The sequence below is a fragment of the Anomaloglossus baeobatrachus genome, chromosome 2 (assembly GCF_048569485.1).
Source record: "Anomaloglossus baeobatrachus isolate aAnoBae1 chromosome 2, aAnoBae1.hap1, whole genome shotgun sequence".
Classification (NCBI taxonomy): Eukaryota; Metazoa; Chordata; class Amphibia; order Anura; family Aromobatidae; genus Anomaloglossus; species Anomaloglossus baeobatrachus.
Window position 1 is genome coordinate 97,853,962 of NC_134354.1, and position 26,431 is coordinate 97,880,392.

At 46.1% G+C, this 26,431-nt stretch overlaps 1 pseudogene; it reads right to left on the reverse strand.

Moving 5' to 3' along the window:
- Positions 1–8,948: 8,948 nt before the first annotated feature.
- Positions 8,949–13,570, reverse strand: LOC142283868 (uncharacterized; annotated as a pseudogene).
- Between the last annotated feature and the right edge of the window lie 12,861 nt (positions 13,571–26,431).

The following is a 26,431-nucleotide window of genomic DNA, read 5'->3' on the forward strand; positions in this document are numbered from 1 at the left end:
GGCCCCCCCTGGGGTTCCTTCCCATGTGGCTCGTGTTCTGCCTGCCAATTCATCCCCAAGCGATTTGATTTCACTAACTCCCGTGGTGACAAGCAGTTCCGCATAGTACATTTCATCAATTGTAACACGGAGGCAGTCGTCTACCATGCCACATGCCCGTGTGGGCTGATTTACATTGGCATGACTACACGCAGTCTGAGAGTTCGCTCACAGGAGCATGTCAGAGACATCCGAAATGCTGCCCAATCTCTTGAACCAGAAAAATTAAAAACCATTCCCAAACATTTTTTCTTCCACCACTCCAGTAACCCTCGTGGCCTATGTATACGTGGAATTGATCACGTGTATATGGGCACTAGGGGAGGTGACATGACAAAGAGACTCTTACAAAAAGAGACGAGGTGGATGGTCACCTTGGACACTGTCACCCCCTTGGGCTTGAACGAGGCGATTAGCTTCAAATCTTTTTTGTAATAAGTTGCGCGAATTTTAATTGGGCCCCTTGGCCATCCTTGTATGTTTTTTAACTTGATTTTAATTTATGTGGTTTATATTTCTAGGGATCCTCTATCCAGGTATATACTGATCGAATTGCTCCATGTCGTTGTGTGCGTCCCCTCAGACGACTGAATACATACTTGAGCGGATTGAAGCGACTTGGACCTCTGAAGATTGCCGTTGACATCTCTTAATCTATGTCTTATTTGCATATGTTTATGCTACATGTCCCAGGCCTCCCCCTGATTTTTCCCCCCCCCCTTTCTTCTTTCTTCCCTTCCCCCCCCCCCCTCTTCCCCCCCCCCCTTTCCCTCCTCCTCATCCCATGTATGTTTTACCATCCTCCTTGCCCTGATGAGATGAATGCTAATTGTCATTGTCTAGTTATTATGAATTTTTATACTCTTTCTGGGCTAGGGAGAGACTGACTTCTTTAATTTCTGCCCCATTACCTATCTAGGTTAATGTCTATTGCCCCTTAAACGGTCCCTCGTTTACACTCCTGGGATATGCGGGCGTCTGGGTTAACAGGCAGATTCTTGGATCCCGACTCCGGGATATACCATGATGTTTTTCACCTTTTGGCTGTTGGGGGATTTTTGATGCGATGTACGCATGCGCTTCTGTGCCTTCTGACATGGGGGATTCCGGCCTTAGAAATTCTGTGATGTAATTAATCTGTCATATGACACTCCTCTGTGTTTGCCTGGTTGGCTGTTCCCAGGACTGACGCGACGCGCACATGCGCGATCAGCGTCTCCTGCGATAGGAGGATTTTCATGTTTATACTCCGTGACATTTATGTCCGGTTGTTCTTCCCCCTTCTTAACCGCTCCCACCCTACGTCATACCCAGGTGGATGTCATTCAGTGCACAGACGCGATGCGCGCATGCGCGATCAGCGTCTCCTGTGATAGGAGGATTCTTATGCTTGAACTCCGTGACACTTACGTCCGGTTGTCTCTCTTCCTCTTTAACCGCCCCCACCCCACGTCACACCCAGGTGGATGTTATTCAGTGCACAGACGCGACGCGCGCATGCGCTGCCTGTGCTTTCCGTGGTGGGGACTTCCGGGTACTCCTGTGACGAATGAAGGGATGACGCACGTCCTCCCTCTATTCTTCCACGTGGTGCCCGGCGGCCCCTGCCCTGGAAGGCGGGGCAACATGACGTGGAGCGCGCCGATTTGCCTGTGATCCCTGCTATTCACTATATAAACCCACATGCTATACACGATGGTCAGCCTCCTGACGAAGCCACGCCCGGTGAAACGCGCGTCGAGGCCCCGCCCACCACCACCAGCTTGTCTACCAAACAGCCCTAATATGTCTCAAGGTAAATATATTACCACCTTATGATATGACAGGCTTCTGATATTACTTTAAAGGGTGAGCTTCATATAGGGAATCCACCCTCTGATGTATTTGCTTCTCCCTGTTTTTTCTGGCTATTTTGCCTGTCATACACTGATTTACGTGTTTTGTGGCTGGCTTACCAACTGCTGGTGTGGTTTGTGCATCTTTTGTGTCTGGCATTTTTAACACTCTCTTGCCTGTACTGTTTGTCCTTTTGTCACACTCACTTTATTATTAAAATTATCGTGTATTTCACTATATATTTGTCTCTGGTCTCTTCTATACCAGTGGTTTTCCTTTTTACCTCTTATATTGGTACAATTGATCACTGGGATCTTTTTAGGTTTTGCATTCTTAATGGGACCCTCCCTTTTAGGGAAGTTGTAGGTTTACAACCGTTCACCATCTTGTTTGGTTTACCAGAGACTCCAGCGTGTTTATCATAGTGAGTACACCAGTGCCTTCGGGCCGCGCACCGCGCTGCATCGCACCGACACCCCAGCACGCATCGATCCCCTCTCCTCAGCACCTCCCTCGGGCCCTCGGGACCATCATCCCCCTACCCACGGAGGGGGTCAACACCAAGCTGCACAACACCATCCCCGGGAGCCTAGTCAACGGCAACGGTGGTGTCCATCCATTCACCACAACCCGTGGGTGGCGTCACGAACTTAAATCCCCTGCAAACCACCGCGGCTCCAGCGGTGGACCTCCCCACCGAAGTCCCTACGTGTAGCGCCAACCCCCTTTCAGAGCGATGTGACCCCCGGGTCCGTGGAGAGCTCAAGCCACCCATCGAAGAGCTGGGATCCAAGCGGTTGGGCAGCCGGCCGAGCCCCGGGGTGGTACATCAATATGATCATTGCACCCCTAGATAAATTCATTGAGAGGTGTAGTATGTAAAATAAGGTCACTTATGGGGTGTTCTGCTGTTCTAGCACATCGGGGCTCTGCCAATGTGACATGGCACCCACAAACCATGACAGCAAAATCTGCACTACAATATGACCCTCCTTCTCGTCTGAGCTTTGCCCTATGCGTCAAAACTGTTTTTGAACACACACGTTGTATTGACGTACTCAGTAGAAATTACGTATCAAATAATACCATTTGTCTTCTTCCATTACCCTTTTGAAAATTAAAAGCTTGGGGCCAAAGTAACATTTTAGTGGGAAAAAATGGTAATTTTTCATTTACTATACATTTCTGTGAATTGCCTGATTGTTAAAATTGCTCATGAATCCCCTAGATGAATTCATTCAGAGGTTTAGTTTTCAAAATATGGTCACTTTTGGGGGTTTCTGCTGTTTTGGCATGTCAGAGGCTCTTCAAATGAGACATGGAGTCCGCAACTTATTCCAGCCAAAATGGCGCTTCTTTCCTTCTGAGCCATGCAAACAACAGTAGTTTTCCACCACATTTGGGGTATCATTGTACTCGGTAGAAATTGCACAAAAAAATTGACTGGTACATTTTCACCTGTTACCCTTGAGAAAATGCAAAATTTGGAGCTAAAACATAATTTTCCTTCTACATTTCTTTAGCTCCTGTGAAGCACCAAAAGGATTAATAAACTGATTGAATTTGGTTTTGAGCAGATTTGAGGAGTGTAGTTGTTAGTATTGTGTCATTTTGTGGTATTTTCTGTCATATAGGCCTATTAAAATAACTTTAAATGTGATGTGGTCCCTTTTTTACGTCCCTTTAAGGTTCAAGGAGTTCCCAGCTGCTAGGACATCTTGAGGCTTTGAACACAGAGTTCACAGTCTCCAGGTGTCCTGACAGCTGGGAACTCCAGGCACCTTAAAGTCGGACTGTGCTAAAGCCATGTCACGCAGTCCGATAGTCCAGCACGGAGTTCACCTTTGGTGGTTCCCACGATACCCTCTGTATGAGCTACCAGCTGTGAACTCAGTAATGGAGTACACTGCCACTGTGACACAGTCTGGCACTGAGTTCACCTGAGGTCACAGCTTTCAGGTCATACAGAGGGTACCATGACAACCACCAGAAGTGACCTCAGGTGAAGTCAGCAACGGACTGTCACACTGCTCTACCAGCGTGACACGCGGTCAGACAGTCCGGCACTGAGTTCACCTAAGATCACTCCTGGTAGTTCTCACATTGCTTACAGTGTGTCCAGGAGACCTCGGTGAGCAGTCACATGTTCTAATATCACCACTCACCATGGCCTCCAGATGTAGCACAACCAGGATTGTCATGGGACGTTGTGTGGACTATGTCAGATCTGCAGGGGTGTTTCATGGGTTAAATAAATTTGTGAAAGTGGGTGTGGTTTTTTTTGTATTTTTTTTAATTATTTAAAATAAAGCATTTTTGTGTGTTTGTGTTTTTTGTTTTTACTTATAAGGTTGATAATGGGGGGGTCTCATAGATACCTCTACCCAATGCTTGATGGCAGCTGTAATTTTTGACAAGTCACAGCTGACATTAACTCCATATATTACCCCAATTGCCATCGCACCAGGGGAATCAGGATGAAGTAAAGTGCCAGAATTTGAGTATCTAATAAATGCGCCACTTCTGTGGCGACTGCAAGCCGCTATTGTCAGGCTGAGGAAGGCCCGATAACTATGGACCTTCCCAGCCTGAGAATAGCAGGCTCCAGCTGTCTGCTTTATCTGCACTGGTTATCAAAAATTATTTAAATAATTTGAAAAAAATACATCATGGGGGAGCCTCTATTTTTGATAACCAGCCAAGATAAAGCACACGGCTGAGGATTGCAGCACACAGCTGAGGGCTGCAGCACCCAGCTATCTATTTTACTTGCGCTGGTTATTACAAATAGGTGGGGGACCGCACATGAAAGTGGCATAACACTCTGAAAACATTGTTTCCAAAATGACCTGTGTTCCAAAGATGCATCCAGGCATCTTTCCCATGCTGTTTCCATTCAATTCAGCACTTTTCCATCCATATAAGCATTTTTACAGCACCGCCAGACATCCTGGGAGGGTCCACCGGAAAATTATTTGAGTTTCCCATTGACTTGCATTAGATTTGTTATTCTTGACAACATATGAATAGTATGAAATATTCAAGACAAATAATCCGAACCTGAATATTTTAGTAACCACCCATTACTACTCATGACATATGTACAATAGCATATCCAGTGGCACTCAATAATATAAGGAAAAATGAGTAAAAAGACATAGCCATTGCATTACTGCTTTGGAAATATTGACAAAAATACATTCTTAGCTTATGTATTGGCCAATCCATGTGAGCTCGATTAACCTCAACAAGGTGATTTCATTATATTGGAAACCTATCTGTAAATGCCTTAAAAATCTGCATGTCTGGGCAGATAGGTCCCTGGCTAAATAAGATGGTGGACACACCTTGGCTATGGGGCGCAGTGCTAGGTCAGAACAAATGCACTACAACTATATCAGAAAACTGACCAGCAGCTTCCACAAATGTGAACAGGTGCAAGCCGAAAAAGCAACATAACTACAAAAGCCTATCTAGTGGCATTCATTGCATTACTGCTATAAGAATACTGGAGAAAGGAGACAAATACATAGATATAATAAGATGGTTATCAGGCTCACATGGATTGGCCAATAAGAGAAGCTGTAGTAGGAGAGAAAAGGCGCAATAGGGTCTTACCCGATTTACAGGGCAGAGGGAAAAAGGGTTAAAACACACTCACCTGGCTAGGTTGTGCTAGTCACAACCCCTTAGAGAACGTGGATGAGTGCTTTAGTGGTTCAGCAGCGGCCCCGTGTCTGAGCAAAGGATATCAAAGTGTAGACTGGAGGAAAAACGGGTTTAAAAACCGCGCTAGGAAACCACGAGCAAGGATGTAAATGAATATTTTTCTTTTATTTAGATAATTCCAACGCGTTTCGGAGACCCATCTGTCTCCGATCACGGGCGTCTCGCTGCACGGCTGTCACCAAGTGACAGCCGTGCAGCGAGACGCCCGTGATCGGAGACAGATGGGTCTCCGAAACGCGTTGGAATTATCTAAATAAAAGAAAAATATTCATTTACATCCTTGCTCGTGGTTTCCTAGCGCGGTTTTTAAACCCGTTTTTCCTCCAGTCTACACTTTGATATGGATTGGCCAATACATAAGGTAAGAATCTTTTTGTCAATATTTCCAAAGCAGTAATGCAATACCTATGTATTTTTACTAATTTTTCACTTTATCTATGTGTTTTTCTGCTTTCTCCGATATTCTTATAGCAGTAATGCAATGCCAATGTATCCTTATATTATGGATATGCTTTTGTAGTTGTTTTTTCGGTTGGCGCCTGTTCACATTTGTGGAAGCTGCTGGTCAGTATATAATTGTACATATGACATATAGTTTGTGCTTAGTGTTTTATCTTCCTGCATTCAGAATACACCGTTCTTATTATAGTGCATATATAAACTTCTCACCTACCCAACTGAAAGCAATAGCATTCTCTGCACCATGCTGCTGTCTGCTTTCCTCTCAAGTCCCCTCCTTCACTGATTAACAGTCTACTAACAACCTTGGACAGCTCCCTATACCTCATTCATGTCACGTATGATGAGCTTTGGGATATGGACTGTTCCCATGAGGCCCATAGAGGGGTGCAATAGATAACAAACAAATCTCCATTCCTCAATGCTACTATTTCTAGGATGAGGCTACAGCCCCAGAATCTTTAGTACTTGGGATCTATACCCCTACTTGACGCCCACAAAGCTTATAGCCTTGTGTAAATGGTGAACATCGGCCCAAACAGCACTAGGATTCATTTCTCTATTGGGTCTCCTGCTTCCTCAGTATATCGTCTTTTAGAAAATGTCAAAAAAATATTATCACTGTTTGCAAATGTTATCAACTGAGAAATGTATATTTTCGAGAAATGGAGGGGACAGCATTAAACAAGTTAACAAATTCTGTTACTTCCCAATAGATTCTTCTTCTTTAATATGGCATTATTATAGTTTATTGTGAATCTCTGCACAGTGACTGTATTCATTACCATCTTCCCACCCTCTGAATTCATTACCCCGGGCAAATTTCTTGGAAGACAAATAACCTATAATTAAAGGGTTATTCTCGGTAAAATTGCAAAGTGCTTATAAAAGCAAGCAACTTTGCAATTTACTTTTAATTAAAAATCCTCTCCCTTCTCAAGAATGGAGGAATTTTCAAGTTTATTGTGTACAGATCATGACAACGGGTATGGTCGAGTCATTCTTGAAGACTTTACATAAACCCCCCACCATTACCTTATCTAAAATAAACAGACTGCACACCAATATGGATTTTATTGGCCACAGCAGCCTTTTATTATAACAAAACAACATAAATAACAGAAATCCACTCAACAGAACCGGAGGGTGGTCCTCGAAGCCCCAAGAACCTGCCGACGGGTATTCTACCCAAACTGTAGCCAGACTGATGTTTTACCTCCAGCCGCTCAAGCACCGGCTCGGAGGCACCAGTTAACCAACAACCTGGCCTCATCTGAACACATGTCCCCAACCCGCGGCCCACCAGGCCTACCACGGGATTCCTCTACCCGCCGGCATATAAAGAGTGCACATGAGGGGTCCAGAACCTGACGGGTTCCCCCCCACCGTTCCGCCACAAACCGCAAATTCCAACTTCGAGGACCCTCCTCCCCTTCGCTATGCTGCTATGACAAGAAAAGAAAATTGGGAGGGTGGGTGGGAGATTATACCGTTTTCTGTGCCAAAATGGATGACCCCACTAACTGACCACCCCTTATAAACCCATTAATTGTTCCCGCCCCCACTAACTACGCCCATAATGCACAATTCAAACTTCCTCTATTCCTGCCCCATCTAAGTATCTTTAACCCCTGCCTAACCCCCGTCATTTTAAAAACCCCCTCTCTTATTCCCGACCTAACCCAGTCATGTCGGCCTCCCTTTTAAGGCTGTGCCCCGTACGGCCTCTCTTGACAACGGGTATGGTCGAGTCATTCTTGAAGACTTTACATAAACCCCCCACCATTACCTTATCTAAAATAAACAGACTGCACACCAATATGGATTTTATTGGCCACAGCAGCCTTTTATTATAACAAAACAACATAAATAACAGAAATCCACTCAACAGAACCGGAGGGTGGTCCTCGAAGCCCCAAGAACCTGCCGACGGGTATTCTACCCAAACTGTAGCCAGACTGATGTTTTACCTCCAGCCGCTCAAGCACCGGCTCGGAGGCACCAGTTAACCAACAACCTGGCCTCATCTGAACACATGTCCCCAACCCGCGGCCCACCAGGCCTACCACGGGATTCCTCTACCCGCCGGCATATAAAGAGTGCACATGAGGGGTCCAGAACCTGACGGGTTCCCCCCCACCGTTCCGCCACAAACCGCAAATTCCAACTTCGAGGACCCTCCTCCCCTTCGCCACCAGCATAAATGTTTTGCAAACCTCAAACATTTATGTCCCTCCACAACTTTAGAGCGACCTCAATGCCTTCTTGTATTGACACACACCATATGTCCAAACCCACTGCATTTAGGTGGACTCCGTCCCGTCTCCAAAATTCTCCATCCCCCGACTCCAAATCCGGATGACGGACCGCCACTGCCCCGTTTCTGGCCATAAAGCGACCCACGGCTCTATTTACCTTAACGCGCGCCTTATTTATCCTATCTACGGACCTTGCATCTCGCCAGACCTTCCTTGGGACAATATCCGACCACACTGTTGTTACCTTTGGGTACATTGCCCACAACCGCAAGAGATCAAATTTAATATCTTTTATCAGCTCCCGAAAAGGCCTTTTTCCCAGATCGTTGCCCCCGATATGCAACACTAGCACATCAGGGGCCCGATCCAGCCTCGCAAAAAAATTAAATTCAGGCAGGAACTGTTTCCATGCCATGCCACGTTTACCAATCCAGCGAAGTATAGCATCCTCCCTAGAGAAATGTAATTGCCTACCGCTCGGACGAACTGCAGCCCGCAATGCCGCCCAGAAGACAAAAGAATGCCCCATGATCCACACTAGAAGAGGGCCAGCACCTGAGGGAATAACAAAAGAAAAAACTAAGAAGAAACCGGACACTGAAACATAAAGTAAAACATTTTCACATTTCACAACCTGTCAATTCGCACATATGACTTGAATCTTCCAGATTCCCACCTTCCAATCCTTTTTACCACTTCATCACTGAGCCCTCTCCTGGCTGCTTCAGTGGCTGCGCCTATTCTAAAAGAATGGCTGCCAAAATCCGCTGATGAGAAACCACCCCGCTCCAAACAGCGTTTGAAAATAGATATAAATTGAAATCGAGACAATGAGGAACCATCCGCATGTACCAACAACGGAATGTTAGCCCCTCCAGCTACTCAACCGAATTCCCTTAAACAACGGACCGGACACATCGCCGATCCGGGGACTCCAAACACCACCACTCTGCAACCTTTTCCTAACTGATCAGTTTTAGAAGAACGAATTAATATTTCAATCCTGTCCTCATAAAGATCGACACTATCCCTCGATAGACCATCCCTTTTAAATCTGGAGGTGCACACCAGCTCCCCTAACCGCAAAGCTGCAAAGAATGCCAAGGAAAAAGCTAACTTAAAGAGACGCTTCTCCCAAATAGAAGTACAAACCCTATCCACTTGCCTCCCCAAACTCAACAGCAATTCGTAAGAAATTGGTCTTCTCTTATCTTCCACTTTCCAACCTCTCCTCCATCCTTTTAGCGCTTGCGCGACTAAAAAGGATTTTGTTACATCCTTAAGGCCCCTAACCTTGAAGCCAAAGGCTAAACCAGCTAAAAAACGATTAACTTTTGGAACCGACCAACCAGCTTCCCAATAATGGCCTACTAGCATTAACAACCGACCATCGTCCTCCATGTCGCCCCCTACAGATAACTTCCAATCCTCCCAAACTTTCCAAGCCTGAGAGTAGGCTGACCAGGTACCACCTGATAATGATCCGGAAATCAGCTTCCTTGCCGCTCGAATGGCAGAACCCACAACTCCATTGGACAAGTCAGACCTTTGGCTTCTGCTGCAGGTGCCAATCTCTGAAAAAGCGCCGTCTGTGAACAAGAAATTGAATCAGCGATAAGATTATGTGCCCCCGCTTCAAATTCCGCCACCAACCAAGAATTTAAAGACAAACACAAAAGAACCAGTTTTTGCAACACCTTAACTACCGGGGGGGACGCCGCTGACAATGAATTAATTGCTGACACCACTTTTTCATTGCTGCCACAGAACTTCAATTTTTTATTCCTGAACCTGTCACCCCAAAGTGTCAACGCCACTACCAGGGGGAACAGTTCGATCAATGTCGCATTTTTCAACAAACCCGCGGACCTCCACTCCATTGGCCACTTGCCATAAATCCAGCTGCCATGACAGTATGCTCCAAAACCCTCAGCCCCCACCGTGCTTATGAATAGGCCTGCCACACTCAGTTTTTCCACAGGGTCCATCCACAACGACTTTCCATTGTAAACTTTCAGAAAATCAGCCCACACCTGCAAGTCCTCCCTAAGTTCCTTTTTCAACCTAATGAAATGATGAGGAGCTTTTACCCCACCTGTTGCCATTGCCAGCCTTCGGCAAAAGGCCCTGCCCATGGGCATGATGCGGCAGGCGAAATTTAACTTCCCAAGTAGCGACTGAAGTTCTCTCAACGTTATCTTTCGTAACTGCCTGGCTCTCTTCACCTCCGCCAAAAGCTCTGCCACTTTTTGCTCTGGCAGTCGACACTCCATAGCTACTGTATCAATGACAATGCCTAAGAAGCTCAATACCATAGTCGGCCCTTCCGTCTTATCTGCTGCCAATGGAATGCCAAACCTCCGAGCTACCGTTTCCATGGTATGCAGTAGCAGGGAGCATTCGAAAGAATCGGCCGGGCCTATACACAAGAAATCATCTAGATAATGTATAAAAGATTTCACACCCGAGACCTCCTTTACAACCCACTCCACGAATGTACTAAAAGCCTCAAAATAGGCACACGACAGAGAAGAGCCCATTGGCAGACACCGGTCAATGAAAAAACCTCCGTTCCAACAACACCCTAATAAATGCAGACAATCTGGGTGAACCGGCAATAATCGGAACGCCGCTTCAACATCCGTTTTTGCCAACAAAGCTCCTTTTCCAAATTTTCTCACCCATTCGATAGCCGAGTCAAACGAAGTGTAAATAACTGAACACAGGTCCGGATCAATCCCGTCATTCACAGATGCTCCCCTGGGAAATGACAGGTGATGGATAAGCCGAAATTTGTTCTGCTCCTTTTTTAGAACCACGCCCAGCGGAGAAACCCTTAGGTTCCTTAGGGGAGCCACAGAGAAAGGCCCGTCCATGCGACCTAAAGCAACCTCTTTCATTAATTTCTCAGATACAACTTCCGGAAATCTTAACGCCGATTTTAAATTTTTTGTACAAAAACTAAACTCCCTATCAACAAACGGAATCCTGAAACCATGCTTAAAACCGTCTTCCAACAATAACGCCGCCGCCCGATCAGGGTATCTATTTAGAAAATGCTGCATCTCTGCCAGCCGCACCGGTGTCACTCCTTTTTTCGGCATTATCTCCCCCTTTTTGCTTTCCTCCTCGAAAGCATTTGGATGCGCTATGACTCCCATTGCACACAGAGCATTCGTGTTTGAATTTACACTTGCCCCCGAACTTGCATGCCCCCTCATTAAATAGGAAGCACAATCCTTTCTGCTGGGCAACTGTGTGCCCAGCCTGAACAGGGCCGCCTCCGCTCCCTGGAAAGGACTGCCCACCGAAACCAGACCTATTGGGTGCAGAAACCTTCATCCAAAGGCTGATATCTTTATGATCCCAACGAATGTTGGGACGCACCGCCTTGCGTTGACGAAATTGTTCGTCATACCTAAGCCATCCCTGACCCCCGTACACCCTGTAGGCTTCGCCAATAGCATCCATGTAGCAAAAAAGTCCGGAACAATTATCCGGTGCTTTTTCCCCTATCACGCTGGCTAGTATGGCGAATGCCTGCAGCCAGTTAGAAAAGGTCCGTGGAATTAAACGGTACCTCCTCTTTTCTTCGTCCTCTTTCTTTCCTTCATCCTTCCTAGCCCGGTCTAAATTAAAACGTTCTAATGGCAAAAGGGAAAAAATATCTACGTACTCATTACGCCATATCTTTTCCCGCACTTCTTGTTTAAGGTGGGCCCCCAACGGCCCCCCAAAGCAGACGTACACCTCCCCCTTTGCTGAATCATCTAGCCGTACCATGTCGTCGTTTTCCTTTTCTCCCTGACTAACCGAAGGGGGTTGACTATGTGCTCCGACACCAATCGCACTCCCTGCTGGAACCCCGACTTCCGGCAAAGGATTGGCAACTGCACCAGACAACACGCCAAGCCCCCCAGCCGATACTGCACCTACGCTCGAGCTACCCGTCCATGCCACCGCCGGTGATATTCCCCCTTGGACTCCCACCGAACCTAAAATAACCGCTAGCGTGCGCAACCCCTGTGCTAACATATCTACCCCTGACGGCCCCCCCCCTGACGGCCCCTCAGCACCACTAAGTAAAGGGGAGGGTAATATGTGGTTAAGAGAAAAATTAGAAGGGTTCTCACCTGGCTGCCTGGGTGCTGTGAGCCCAGCAGCCGAAGATCCTGGTTCCTGACGTCTTCCTGCATCCTCCGATTCGACTCTAGCAGAGCCCCCACGGCCTTGAGGGAGGAGGCTCGATGCGAGTGAATCGCTTTCGACGTGGTCTTGTAGCCTTGCCAGCTCCTGCTGGCCGGGTGGCATATCTGGTAATGGCAGGCCCTGCACCTGCTGGCCGGGAGGTAATCCATAAGGTGGCAGGCCCAGCACCTGCTGGCCGGGAGGTGATCCATAAGGTGGCAGGCCCAGCACCTGCTGGCCGGGAGGTAATCCATGGGGTTGCAGGCCCAGCACCTGCTGGCCGGGAGCCTGCTGGCCGGGAGGTGATCCATGTGATTGCAGGCCCAGCACCTGCTGGCCGGGAGGTAAGCCATAAGGTGGCAGGCCCAGCACCTGCTGGCCGGGAGGAATCGCCTGACCAGGAAAGCCCAGCATCTGTTGGCAGGATGTTGACACTGGCTGTGGGAGGGCCAGCCCCGGCTGGCCGGAAGTTGTCATCATCGGGGGGTGTGGCTGCGTCTGCTGGCTGGAGACAGACAACTCTGAGGACCAATCCCTTGCAGGGGGGCATGATCTGTTCTCTTCTATGGAGGGAGGAGGGGCTGCCGACTGCTGCCTGCTCCGTGACCCACGCTGAGAGACCCCGGCCTGTGATCTCCGTGCTCCCTCTCCTCTGCGCCGGGCGGGCGATGCAGGCTCCTGAGCCCCTGCCGACGCCGTTCTTGTCTCCTCCTGCGTTGACCTAGATGGGAGGGAGGCCGACACCTCCCTCTGCTGCAGGCCCCGCCGTGAAGCAGGATTCCTCCCAGGACGGGACCGGCGCGAGGCGGCGGGCCTGGCGGCACCCTGACCTGAAGGGTCCCCTGAGGGGCTCCTTATTCGGCGCCGGACCCGAGGGATAGCTTCTGGGCTTAGGCGCGCCGGAGGCCTGGTCCTCCGCGACCGGCGTGGTTCGGGGGATGGTTGAGCTGGAGCATCCCCGGCCCCTTGCAGCAGGCTGTTCACTGAAGCCTGGAGCCAGTCTGAACCCATCAGGCCGGCAGCGGTTCTAAGCTGTTGAAGAATGGCATCCACAGACTCCATTTTCTGGGGCAGGTAAGCTGGCACACAAGGACATGTAGATTGTACCGTTTTCTGTGCCAAAATGGATGACCCCACTAACTGACCACCCCTTATAAACCCATTAATTGTTCCCGCCCCCACTAACTACGCCCATAATGCACAATTCAAACTTCCTCTATTCCTGCCCCATCTAAGTATCTTTAACCCCTGCCTAACCCCCGTCATTTTAAAAAACCCCTCTCTTATTCCCGACCTAACCCAGTCATGTCGGCCTCCCTTTTAAGGCTGTGCCCCGTACGGCCTCTCTTTTGCTTAGGTTTTACATAGAGGCTGTGACTATGAGCACTGTCCATTGCTGTATCTGGCCATCTTCAGGTCCACTGTGCCCTTTAATGCTGTAGAGGCAAAACTTGCAGCATTTAAGAACAAACAACATTGTTGCTGGTCCGAACTGTCAATCAATCTGGATCACACAGTCCCCCGACAGGATGAGGTGGAGTGGAGTAACCTGAAATTAAGTGACGAATTAACCACTTTAACTTTCTGTAGCATTCCTAGTAATGCAGTGGAGTGGGTTCTTGATGTACTGATTACAAATGGATCTGCGAGGACCAGGAAACCAGGGTAGGCAGTAAGGCAGAGAAGGAAGCACAGATAAAGCAGAGTCAGGAGCATGGATATGTAGCGCCCCTGAGACCCTCAGGGCACTACAGGGAACTGCATCCTCACAGGGATGCAGGACCTACCCCCAGGGACCTGGAACACCAGTGCCAGCAACACCTAGACACACCAAAATCCTAGTTACCACTCCACACCAGGGGGCACTGCTTAGTCAGACAAGGTGAGGGCCACCTAGAGGGCAGAGCCTAACCAGCTTTGTGGGAGGGGACAAGGCAGACAAGAAGTAGAGAGTGAAGAGTGAGGAAGTGCCTGAGAGCTAGGTCGTGTAACGGTGACCCGGGGGCACAGGAGTGAGGTTGCCAGAATAGGGGAAAATGAGTACCTCTGGAATGGATTGAAGTCACCAGGGACGATACGAGGGAGCACCATTGGAACCGGGCATGCACGGGGCACAAGGCCCTAGGTTCAGACGGCCTGACAATTACCTGCATGTTGAAGGTCTTTCACGGGCCTCACTGACCTACAGATCCAGGGTCAATAGCAGATAAGCAAGGATCAGGGTTCAGACACATACCTCCCTACAGGGTCCACACTGCCCGCTGTACGGAGAAGGAGGCTGCTACCGCATAGAGACAGTTGGGCCCCAAACACGCCATGCTACGGGGACCCAACCACACTGAGAGTGCCAGGGACAGAGTAACCGAGTCATCAACTGGCACTGGAAGTACAGGGACCTGAACCAGCCGTCCGAGGATCTGGAGTGAGTAGAGATTGTTGTTTAGAATCCACGGTGTGGTCTCCCTTATTACAATCATCTTACATCTCCAAGGCTCAGCCCTACCTGCGTAGGGCCTACCACCACAGCTGCCATTAATACCAGCCCTGGGAGTAACCACTTCAGCGGCGGCGGTTACCTCATATTAGCCGCAACCCGCAGGTGGCGTCACACAAATTACTTTATTCTCCCTTGTAAATACTCCCTATTAAAAACCACCCAGGGCATGGGACCGGGCAACGGCCACCACCAAAGTGACATTCACTACTGATAAACCGTCCGGTACCGAGTACCCCATTTCCTGGGCGACACAGATACACATCGGAACAGTAACTATATAAGAAATAAGTATCTTGGTATCTAAAGTTTGTAGTTAATCACAGGAATGCAGATTGCAAAGTCTTCCAGCAGGGCAATGTTAATAGCAGCAATGACTGCATATTGGACTGTATCTGTACAATTGATCAACGTGAGCTCATTATCTGGCACTTGTGTAGGATTATCGCCCATACGAGATGGTAAAATGTATTGCAAGTTTAAGAAACTGTGCTCCCCTATTGTTCTGCATGTTATGGACTGGCCAGCCTTGATGTTGCTCCCCTGTGAACTGTGAACTTGGCCTAACCCAGACCAAAAAGTGTGGGAAAGGGAGTTAGAGCAGGAGAAGAGTTTTAGGCAGGAACTTGAGCAATCGGGTTGCCAGAGAGAGAGAAAGGTACATTTCCTTGTGTTCTGTCCAAGAGCGGCGGTTTGGGAAAAAGAACAGCACTGACTGCGAGCGCTACCGTGAGCTGGACCATGGGAGAACCATGAAGACCGACGAGTGAGTACCAAACTGGGACGTTCGGAGGATGGTGATTCCGTGGAAGAAGAGTTCCTCCTAGCCCTGTAAGGAGAAGTGCGCACTGATGGGGATCACAGCACCAAACTCCCGAGGGTGGACTTGTTCCTTCTTGACTGGAATGTGAGTTTGTACCGTTGTGCACACTCAATACTTGGGTCACTAGTGTGGGTAGCTGCGCGGCCTGCGTAGTGAGGGACAAATAGGTTGCTATTGCCGGGTAGAGATTCGTTGTAATAGCTGGGGTGACAGACGTTTGGGGCACCCCAGCTAGGAGTTTCTATGTGTTACAGATTAACTGTTGCCAGTATAATGTCCTTTTGTTCATTTGCAAAACATGTAATTCCTGTATGTCAATAAACATACCCCTGGTTCTGCAATCCCAAAATCCCAATTTGAGCACCATACTTGAATCCTGCACAGTGGTGATTCTTAAACTGCCGCTACACTTACTCCCTACCCTCTGAGATTCATGGAGCAAATATCTTCTGCTCTATGGGGCACCTGTTTCTTTTTTGCTGTTCAAGTTGAATGAGTTTACTGTAAAATCAGACTACACAGAGGTTGTTTGCAGTTTGTTACCATAGATGGATATCAGTCTACATAGGATCTGGAATCACCATTAGAGATGATGTGAGTACAGAATTTGTACCCATTGCAATGCCATATGCACATAGAGCCTTAGGCCTAGGACACACGGCGAGAAAAACGGTGCGAGTGGAATGCAATTATTACTCTATGGGGCCGCTCCCATGAGCGACTATTTTCTCAGCCCTAATCGGACCGAGAAAACAATTGCAGCCTGCTGCGAGTGGAATGTGATCCTGTTACACTCGCACCCATGCAAGTCTATGGGGCGAGAGAAACATCGCATTGCTCTCGCGTCAGTGCGATTTTCACATCAACCGGCAATGGAGGAGATACGGAGATAAATCTCTCCATCTCCTCCGCAGCGCTGCCCCCCCCTCCGCAACTGTGGTTTGATTGCACGATCGGACCACAGTCGCATGACTCTCGGCTCCCACTGTGCTGCGAGCGTGTGCGGAGTGTCATGCTCACACTCACACAAATCCCCGTGTGGCCTCGGCCTTAATCAAGTCAAACTCCCCCCACTGCTCTTCCCCTGCAGCTCCTACCCATGAAATGATCGGAAGACTTCCATTGCTTATGTTAATCTGGGAAATGAGAAGAGAGAAGAATATGATTTCCGGATGGCTGCTCTCCTCAAATACTATATACAATGATATTTATTATATAGACCCAGAAAGTGCTGAGCTATTTTTAACATGAATGCAGGCGTTTCCTGTAGTAAATATAGCCACAAAAACAGCAAAGCTTAATTGCTATGGAAATGTTTATATGCATACATAAGCCTGAAATAGTCTAACATGTTTTGTGCCAAATACTCTCTTAGTCATCATTATTATAAAATATTCACTCAGCAATCTAGAATCACTAGGACTGTGTAGAGAATATACGTGTATGAACATGGAAAAAGTGAACTGAATTAGCTCTTTCTTTGGCTTTGATTACTAATACAGAGTTCAGTAGTAACTGTATATCATAGCCTCTGCATAGTCAGGAAACAGTATGTGTACAGTTGAAACCAGACGTTTCCATCCTCTGTCTATAAAGACACATCTGCATGTTTTTCTCACTATCTGACATGAAAACAGAATAAACCTTTCCCGTTTTAGGTCAATTAGGAAGCAAAATTATTTATATTTGCCAAATGCCAGAATAATGAGAGAGAGAATGTATTAAGGCATTTTTATTACTTTCTGTAAAGTCAAAAGTCTACATACACTCAGAGTACTATGCATGTAGACAATATGGGACAGCCCATATGATTATGTCATGTCTTTGGAAGCTTCTGATAGGTTTATTGGCAACATCTGAGTTTATTAGAGACACACCTGTGGATGTATTTTAATGCACACATGAAACACACTGCTTCATGGGAAAAGTCAAAATAAACACAGGTATACAACTAAAATGCTGTTTGATCATTTTCATCTAATATCCATGTATGCTGAATACGAAAAAAATATTTAAAAAAATCCTGGACGTTAGGATTTGCCACAAACTGCTAAATTCTCTTCAAATGTAGTAATTTTTTCTTTTTTCCAAATTTAAAGTCAAAATGACTATTTAATTCACATCAGTGCATTCAAGACATACAATGCAAAAAATATATAACTTTCAAAGAAAAGAACTTTCATAGTGAGCTAATGAAACCAGCATGAACATGTTGCAAGCTGAAAGCGTGGGCTTGGACATGCCCAGACTTGTTTTTCTTGGTTCTCACCTGTTCACACTTTTTTTTAGTCATAGTTCATGTTAGCTTGTCATTATTCAACCGTGTTTCCAAAAAATAGGATTATGGCTCAGCGGAAGTGTATTAAGTCACCTGACAGTTTCTGTTACATTTGTGGTGAATATACAGTGTTGAAGCAACAGCTTTTGTGATAAAAAGTATACTTCGCATACTTGAGACTAAAGGTACCGTCACACATAATGAGATCGCTAGCGAGATCGCAGCTGAGTCACGGTTTCTGTGACGCAGTAGCGATCCCGTTAGCAATCTTGTTATGTGTGACATCCAGCGATCAGGCCCCTGCTGTGAGATCTCTAGTTGTTGCAGAATGGTTCAGGCCATTTTCTTCAAAGGAGATGTCCTGCTGGGCAAGACACATCGCTGTGTTTGACACTGTGTGACAGGGTCACAGTAACTGCTGAGATCGTTATACAAGTCGCTACTGCGACCTGTATTGTTCCTGCATCGCTGGTAAGATCTGACTGTGTGACATCTCACCTGCGACCTCACAGCGACTTACCTGCGATCCTTATCAGGTCGCATCGTTTTCGGGATTGCTGGTAAGTCATTGTGTGTGACTGGGCCTTTAAGCTTGGAGAACAAGATAAGGTTTGGGCCCTTCATAAAGTGTGAAACGGTGTGTTGAGGACCTCTGAGATTGGGTCAAGGTTAAGAAAAAAGCTTTAGATTATGGGATTCCTGTGGAATGGTGAAAGCAAGAGAACCATAGTGATGATTGTTACTTTAGTTCATGTAATGTGAAAGGGTAAAATTCAAAATGGAAGCGTTCCATTTCATACCCCAATCTTCACTAAACAATTCGTCCCATCCCCCCATGGCACAAATATACCGGTACCCAACGTCCCTGCTATCTTAGAAGAGATAACTAGCCCTGATGAAGGTGGAGTTATACCTGAATCAGATGATGAATCAAGTTCTTACTTTGAAGATGATACAAGGCCAAAATTGTTTTACCAGGAGGAGATGAATGATTTGGTAATAGAATTTAATCTTCCCAAAGATGCCACTGAGTTACTTGGATCAAGTCTCAAAAGCAGAAATTTATTGTTGCCAGGAGTGTCGTTTTCATGGTTCAGACATCATGAGGAGTTTGTTCCTTACTTTGCTCAGGAAGATAAGTTGGTTTATTGCATCGATGTCGAAGGTTTGATGGGCCAGTTCAAAATCCAATATGATTCGGCGCGAAGGTGTCCTTTAATAGATTCTACGAAAAGAAGTCTCAAAGCAGTTTTAATCCACAATAGCGGTTTTTGAAAGTCATTCCATACACCTCAAGGAAATCTACGAGAACTTGGAATTGGTTCTTCATAAACTTAAATATGAAGACCACGGTAGGCAAATGTGCTGGGATTTGAAAGTCTTGTGCATGTTGCTCGGGCAACAAGCTGGGTATACCAAATACCCTTGTTTTCTGTGTCTATGGGACAGTCGAGACCAACAAAATCATTGGTCCAAGAAGAATTGGCAGCTAAGGGTGCTCACAGTTGGTGAAAAAACTTCGGTGCCTCCCCATAAAGTTCTTCTACCACTTCTTCACATAAAATTGGGATTGATGAAACAATTTGTAAAATCACTTCCAAGAGATGGTGAATGCTTCAAGTACTTGGGCACCAAGTTTCCAGGCCTCTCGGAGGCAAAATTGAAGGAAGGTGTGTTCGTCAGACCAGACATTAGAAGACTTATAGATGATCAAGAGTTTATGAATACCATGACAGATCCTCAAAAAGAAGGGTGGATTGCATTTAAAGAGGTTATAAAGACATTTTTAGACAATAACAAAGATCCTGACTACAAAAAGATCGTTGGACAAATGCTGAAAGCATTTCAAGCTTTGGGTTGAGTTTGAAGGTGCATTTCCTCCATTCTAACGTTGACAAATTTACTGAAAATGTGGGAGCTTTGAGTGAAGAGCAAGGTGAACGATTCCACAAGGACATTAAAGAGATGGAAAGAAGATACCAGGGAAGATGGAGCATTACAATAATGAGACATTCCAGATGCTACTCACAAGCGTAGGAGGAGCCTCACAGGGCAGAATAATCAATTTTTAGTGTGTGTTAGTGAGCTCATTTCAGTTAAAAAAATGATTTTCATGAAAAATTTGTAATAAAAATTAAATTTTATAAGTATATTTTCATTTATTTTGAGGTATTGTCTTATTTAACATAGTTACCTAAATTGTCAGAAAACGTGATGTCTTGTGACAAAATGGAGGTAATTTTCGGATTCAGTGCACCCAAAAACATAAAGATTACGTGTAATAACCAAAACATTTTTGGAAAAAAATTTTTTTTTTGCAGACCTGTGAAATCAGCCAAGATTTCAGAAAGAGAATTGTGGTCTTGCAGAAGTCTCTCAGGAGGGAGACGGGTTCTGTTTACCAGACTTGAACGTGCTTTGGTCAGATGTGCATATCAACCCAAGAAGAAAACCAAAAGAGCTTGTGAAGATGCTGGTGGAAGCTGGTAAGATTGTGTCATTATTCACAGTGAAACGAGTACTGTATTAACATGTGCTGAAAGGCCACTCTGCCAGGAAGAAGCCATTACTCCAAAAGAAACATAGAAAAAACAGATTAATGTTTGCAAATGCAGTAACAAAGAAATTAATTTTTGGAGACATGTCCTGTGGTTTGACAAAACTAAAATTGAACTGTTTGCCCATAATGACCATTGTTATATTTGCAGGAAAAAGGGAGAAGCTTTGAAGCCTAAGAACACCATCCCAACTGTGAAACACGGGGATGGCAGCATCATGTTGTGGGGTTGTTTTGCTGCATGAGGTACTGGTGCATGTCACAAAATAGATGGCATCATGCGGAAAGAAGATTATGTGGCAATACTGAAACATCTCAAAACAACAGCCAGGTACTTAAAGCTTAGGCGGAAATGGGTCTTCCAAATGGACAATAACCTGAAGCATACTGTCAAACTAGTTACAAAGTGGCTTAAGGATAACAAAGTCATTGTTTTGGAGTGGCCATCACAAAGCCCTGATCTCAATCCGATTTGTAAATTTATGGGCAAAGCTGAAAAGGCCGGTGCGAGCAAGGCAAACTACGAGCATGAGTCAGTTACACTAGTTCTGTCAGGAGGAATGGGCCCAAATTCCTACCTACTATTGTGAGAAGCTTGTGGAAGGATATCCAAAACGTTTGACCCAAGTCATACAGTTTAAGGGCAATGGTACTAAATACTAATGAAATGTATGTAAACGTTTGTCTGCAGAAAGTAATATAAAATAACTTAAACCTTTCTCTCTCTCATTTATTCTGGCATTTGCAAACGTAAATAATTTTTTGTTTATTCTGATTTCATGTCAGATAGTGAGAAAAACTGTGTCTTTTTAGATAGTGTATGTAAACGTCTGGTTTCAACTGTATATTATCCACATAAACCTATGCTATTGTCATATTGCTAAACATGTGTGGATTTTGGTTGTGTGGGCAAAAAGACGCAAAGCATAGTTCACATTACACAACATAGCTTTTGCAGTCTTCAGGAGCTAGTGATGAGCGGACAGGTAGATATCAAAGATCTGGGAGGCCAACTGGGTTAACCCTTCCCCCCCTCCCCGGTTCTGGCCCGGAATTGATCCAGGATATGTGGCTGGACGCCAGTATCCATATGAGCTTAAAATGGTGGTAGAAGAGAGGGTGATTAGAGCAGGTGCTTTTATATTTACCAGTCACCGCGCGGCTGTAACACTACTTTCGGGGCCGCTCATTAGCCTCATTCATATGTCTCTGATTGGCTGCAGTCAGATGCGCCCCTATCCTGTGTGACAGCGTGTATGACTGATTTCAATCAGAGACCCTGTCTCTGTGTGTGTCTATGACGCACTCCAGGGCCTTGGGGTACTCGGTCCCGGACCTTGAATCACGGGGACGTGTCATGGGAGTGGCCAGTGCCCGGTTCCATGACCCTGGGGGTTGCTTAAAACGGGGTTATAAAAGGAAAATAAAAATGTTTTTCGTGACACCACTTGCGGTTTGCGGCTATGTGGGGAAAGCCGCCGCTGCAAAGTCTCTCACTGCTGGGGCTGGTGGTATTAAGCAGCTTGGGTGTTATGGCCCTTTGCAGGTAGAGCCAAGCCCCAGGGGAGAATGATGGTTGTAGTATGGTGAAAGTTGGTGATGCGGAGGTGCAGGAAAAATTCAGACAATACAGGGGCTGCGGTTTAACTTGTGCTTTACTCACTGGTTCTGTGAAGCTGCTGGTCTCTACCAATCTGGGATTCAGGTAATCCGATATTCCCTTGATCCCAATGCCGGTGTGGTGACCTGGTGAGCTTTACTTCCATGTACCCATCTGTAATTGGTGGGTCCCCGTGGCCTGAAGCGTTCTGGTGTCCCCTCCTGTTGTCACAGTCCTGGCCCTTATGGCAGGCAGCTGGAACCTCTCTTGGGTTGGACCTCTGTCCCAGTTCCCGGGTTCCCTCTTTGCTGATGTGTCCTAGACACTAACGTTAGTAAGGAACCCTGATGATTCCCTCACCGAGCAGATTTATCAGGTGAGCTTGAGGCGTCTTCCTGAACTAGGGCTCTGCACCCCGCCGGTGCAAAGTCCTGTGAGTACTCACACCGTACTCTCCCTGACGACCGTCCTCCTTTAGCCCAACAAGTCACTTTACACTCTCTGTCTGAACATCAACTTCTGACTGACTTCGGACTGACCGTCTCACTCACTGGCCGTCAAGATCTCTGTCTACTATCAACTGCACTGACTAGCCCCTCCTCCTCCCAGGTCTCTGACTAGCGGATTGGATAGTCCTGACCAATAGGTGGCCATCCATCAGATCCGTCTCTAGCCTGTTACCCAGTCTCGGAAAAGAGGCATAGATGTGTGTGCTTGAATGGTATTTACAGCACTGGTCTTCCAGGAACCCCGGGGTTGGCACCGCACCTGTTACTGGATGCAATACCCTGTGGCACCTGACGCCTCAGATGGGCCACATCTATAGTGCTATAAAATTATAATTTTAAAAATTGGCATAAGGTTATCTATATTAAGATAATAAATATTGGCGTCAAAACTAATTTTGTGCGTGTTTTTTATCCCAGAGATGCAGATTTGGTGTGGACATTTTTACACCATATTCATATTAAAAAAAAATAAAAAAAATAATCAAAACCGCATGCAATATGTTGCAGTTTTTTTTTTTACTTTGCCAGGAGGTGTAGTTTCAACCAAAAATGCCCAATATGTGATAGGAAAAGCCATTTTGATGCAAATTAGCATAAACTGCATTCATTTAAAGGTTGGGTTAGTGGGGAAAAATGGCACAAAAATTAAAACTTTTGGTAGGTAATGTATTCAAAACTATAGTTAAAATCTAGATCTGGTTCCTATTTCCCTATGCAAAATCTGCTCTACACTGGAAATTTTCCCATTTCCGCATGTAACTGCAACATCTATACATAATCTACTACTTAACATTGTGCACTCTACTGTATTAAAGTAGTTGACCACTAATGGGCAACCGCAGCTTATTCAATTTAGGACTTCAATTAAAATAAGCTGTGTATATTTAGCTCCTGCGGCTGCGCCGTTCCAGTGATGTTGGCACCACTGTTCCCAGAGCGGTACATGACAATGTTGTGTCACATGTAGGCTGCAGCCAATGATTGATCACTATTTTTAGCTGCAGTCTGAGTGGACGTTCTCCCTGTTGAATATTGCTGAGCTGTCGCTCCTTGGCTGCAGTCTGCATGTTACACAAAGCGTCACTCTCCAGGAACAGATTGCGCATATTGCTGGAATGTCGCAGCTACAGGACGTGAATATACACTGTTTATAGTTTAATTGGGATTCCAAATTGATTAAACTGGGGTTGATCAGTAGTGGACAACCATTTTAAGGTATTATTGGCCCTAAAATAGATGGCTACAGGTGGTAGTTTCTGATAAGGCGCTGGCCTTTGGATCTTTAAAGCATCAGTCTAGAATTTATTTTCATTTAACCGCTGGAGTCGTGCTTTAAATCTATGTCCCCGGCCGTTGTCTTATACTCACCCGCCGGTGTCTTCATCTGTTTTCAGCATCACTCTTGTCTGTCTTCAGCAGTTTGTAAACTTCCAGCAGCTCCAGTGTGTCGGAGGTCACAACTCAATACAAGTCTATGAGAGCCTCATTCTGACTCTCATAGACTTGCAATGAGAGCTTGTGACGTAACTTCTGAATTCCGTCCAGTCAGACGTTATTGGCACAAAATGGAACCGTGGAACCGAGCAATGCCGTAAAAAGGTGACATTGTCTGAGGTTAAGTATAAAACTGGGGCAGGAGACTTAGATTTATAGCACCACTCCAGCTGAAAAACAAACAAACACTGGAGTGGAGTTTTAAGTAAAAAAAGACAGTGCAATCAATCTAATCATAGAAGTATCCTTTTGGGATATTTGGGGCTTTTGTAGTATGCTTGGAGCTTTAGTTTCCCTCTAATTTTGGAACACTGCTCCATAGCATATATAATAATTTTTTTCACTAAATGTTAGAGATGCAATCTGTCTTGATTTCATGGAGTGAAGCAGATATCATTCATCTTACTGATTAAATCTTATCATTACTATGTAATTTTGATCATTTATTTTACATGATGTGCTTAATTATGCTTTGCAAATCTATTCCTGACAGCGAAGACAAATAGCCCAGGATGGTGCCTAAGCTTTTGTTCAGCACATTGTCCTGAATGATGAGACCTTCAGAGATGTTTCAGAGAAGTTTCAACACATCCTACTTCCCCCATCTGGCTGATGAAATGTTAGGATGCTAAATAAATATAATAAGCATAATAGCAATCATATTTAGTGGACATTAATATTGAGGAAATACATTATTAATATTTTTTATTTCTAGGCTGAGTGAATTTTGTAGGTACAAAGCTGGAAGCTGCACTGCTGAGACAACCTGATGATAACATTTTCTGTGTTCTTCAATATTGAATGATAGGTTCCCTTTAAGAACACCAGGACACTTTCACCAGGTTTTTCACTTATAAGCTGTGGCCACCACCAGTGGGCCCTCATATACAGCATTCCAGAATACTGTATACATGAGCCCAGGCCGCTCTGTAACATAAAAAATACCTTTATTATACTCAAATAGGGGGCGGTCCGGTCCGATGGGTGTCTCTGCTCTCCCGCCCGATGGGTGTCGCTGCTCTCCCGCCCGATGGGTGTCGCTGCTCTCCGGTCCGATGGGTGTCGCTGCTCTCCGGTCCGATGGGTGTCGCTGCTCTCCGGTCCGATGGGTGTCGCTGCTCTCCGGTCCGATGGGTGTCGCTGCTCTCCGGTCCGATGGGTGTCGCTGCTCTCCGGTCCGATGGGTGTCGCTGCTCTCCGGTCCGATGGGTGTCGCTGCTCTCCCGTCCGATGGGTGTCGCTGCTCTCCCGTCCGATGGGTGTCGCTGCTCTCCCGTCCGATGGGTGTCCCTGTTCTCCGGTCCGATGGGTGTCGCTGCTCTCTGGTTTGGTGCCTCCTCTCTGCGGCAATCGCTGTCCTTGTTCCCAGCCCTGTATAGATGACGCATCCTACATCATTCACACAGACCAGCATTGCGCTTCTGCACAGGTGCACTTTGATCTGCCCTGCTCAAGGCAGATTAAAGTATTGTAGAGCGCATGTGCACTTTCTTTGACCTTTCCTCGCACCTGCGCATTACAGTACTTTAATCTGCCCTGAGCAGGGTAGATCATAGTGCACCTGTGCAGAAGCGCAATGCTGGTCTGTGTGGATGACGTAGCACACGTCATACACATGGAGCTGGGAAGGAGAAGGATGGCGATCACAGCAGAGAAGACGCACTGGACCTGCGAGCAGCAACACCCATCAGAGCGGACCGTGCCCTAAGTGAGTATTATAAAGATCTTTTATGTTATTCAGAGTGGCCTGGGCTCTTATATACAGTATTCTGGAATGATATATATATATATAAGGGATCGCTGGTGGTGGCCGCAGCTCATAACGGGAAAAACCTGGTGACAGGTTCCCTTTAATTTACAACCCCAATTAAAATAAAAACTGTGTGTATACTCACATCGTGTATTGCCTATCCACCACCTACAATGCCTAAGTATTCATCTTTTTTTTTCGTGTTTTGCTACCTCACAACCTGGAATTTCACTTTTTTATGGTTTGCATCAGTTTTTTTTTTATTCTGAAGCAAACAAATAGGACACAATTTCAGTGTGAATAGCTATTCACCCCTCTAAAGTCAGTCTTTGTAGAGCCTCCTTTTACGGCAATTACAGCTGGAAGTTGCTTTGGAGAAGTCTCTATGAGCTTTCTATATCTTCCCAATTGGATTTT